This window comes from Echinops telfairi, unplaced genomic scaffold (genome assembly GCF_000313985.2).
Source record: "Echinops telfairi isolate 266 unplaced genomic scaffold, ASM31398v2 ScPeMD7_7409;HRSCAF=8447, whole genome shotgun sequence".
NCBI classification, from domain to species: domain Eukaryota; kingdom Metazoa; phylum Chordata; class Mammalia; order Afrosoricida; family Tenrecidae; genus Echinops; species Echinops telfairi.
Genome location: NW_022111309.1, coordinates 13,544,746 through 13,546,745, shown reverse-complemented (window position 1 = coordinate 13,546,745; position 2,000 = coordinate 13,544,746). Strand labels below are relative to the sequence as shown.

General features: G+C 37.8%; 1 protein-coding gene across 1 annotated transcript in view; it reads right to left on the bottom strand.

Moving 5' to 3' along the window:
• Window positions 1–2,000, bottom strand: part of AGBL1 (AGBL carboxypeptidase 1) — a 1,177,048-nt gene that overhangs the window by 553,560 nt on the left and 621,488 nt on the right. The gene's annotated exons all lie outside the window — the stretch shown is intronic.

Here is a 2,000-nt window from a genome sequence, read left to right as displayed (position 1 = left end):
ATGTCCAATTGCCTATAGATGGGCTTTGGGTCTCCACTCCGCACTCAAACCTCATTCACAATGATATGATTTTTTGTTCTGGGTCTTTGGTGCCTGATATCTAATCCTATTGACACCTCACAAGCACACATGCTGGTGAGCTTCTTCCATGTGGACTTTGTTCTTCTCAACTAGATTGCTGTTTGTTTATCATAAAGCCTTTAAGACCCCAGATGCTATATCTTTCGATAGCCAGGCACCATCAGCTTTCTTCACCACATTTGCTTATGCACCCATCCTAGTTTTAATTATAAGAATACTTCAGACCCATAAGTTACATAATAAGACAAATATAATAATACATATTTGAAAAAGAATTATGTTAAAAAGGGCTTCCAAAGGAAGCTTTACATGAACTCATGGTGGCTGTTTGATTATACATTGAGCTACCAATCATAATTTCAATGGCTTGAACCCACAAGTAACTTTGCAGTCTTTAGAAGACTTAAAGGTCTGCGAACCCCAAAAGGCAGTTCTTCTCTGCCAAATAGGGTCACTATGAGTTAGAATCAATTAGATGTCTTAAGGTTATTATTCCTGGATTGGGAGGTTGGGTAATATATACAGAGACTATAAGTTGGATACTGAAAAACCATAAAACAGCTTCAGTAGGATGGAAAATAAAAAAGAACGTTGAAATGGCATGTATATGGAAGATGTGAGGGCACTTTTGAGTGTTGGACATGTAAGACTTAATAGCAATTTACATAAATGTTTTGAAAATATAGTTTTTTCTTCAAATTCAACAGTTAACATTTCAGGACATATTTTAATATATACAAGTCCATGGATAATTCATGCTGAATGTTTCAGCGGTGAAGTTGACTCCAAGCTTCTTTATAAACAATTTTTAAACTTTCTTTTAAGAATTTCTGTGCATTGGTGGAGAAGTTGTGCCATCTTATAATGATACAGGAACATTTTGATTTTAATGAAGTAGCTTGAACTTTGATAGGCTCATTGGGTTTCAGAACATTGGAATGTCTATTTATTGTACCAAATTCACAACTGATCAGCGACCCTATAGAACCAAGTGGAACTTCACCCGTGGGTGTCTGAGACTATCAATCTTTATGAGAGCAGGGAGTCTCATCTTTCTTTTGCACAGTGGCTGGTGGGCTCCCACTGGCTAAACTTGTCATTCACAATCAAACACACAACACACTGCACCATTAGGGCTTCTTATTTATTGTACGACAACTCATATTTCTGGCAATATTTTTAAGATAACATATTGAAACCGATAGATTCAGTTCCTAATACTTGGGAAAATTCTAAGTTCATGTAATTTGTACTGTTCAAATATAACTTTGGCTCAAAGAACACTATGTGATCTATAAACTTGACCTAAATATTTAGTATAATACAAACTACTTTAAGTAAAGCCAGTGGGCACTTCCTCTGTATCAGGGCAGTTAACATTAATTAAAATATCCTGAATTTATTGTGGGTGAGCAGAGTGGAGTGGTATATATTCTGTATCTCAAAAACTAGAGTCAATAGTGGAAAACTGGTACTGTTTTTAGAAAAAGCAGGTTCAATATACCTAGAAGCAAGCCTAAAAATTGATGTGCAAAAATTGATATGCAAAAATGTGTGTTGGTCGAATCCAATTGAAAAGTAGAGTGTCTTCTGATTGAGTCTCATGAAGTGCCAAGCACCATGCCCCCTAAGGTTTATTTTCGGGATTCCTTGGGGGATTCTTTCCTTTGCTCCCCTTGCTTCTCTGTTGCACTCCCTTCATGTTTCACCCTGGTGTGGGGGGTTCAGACCAGACACAATTCCCACACTGTCTCCTGTGCTGTCCCCCATAGCACTATGGGTCAGGGAGGGGATCCTGTGTCTCGTGGTGGGACCAGACCTATGGTTCTCTCTCTGTGTATCAGCTGTTCTGAGAAGGAGCTGGCAGGCCTGGAATTATTTATTGGCTTTTTAACAAACCATATCTATCTATATAAGAT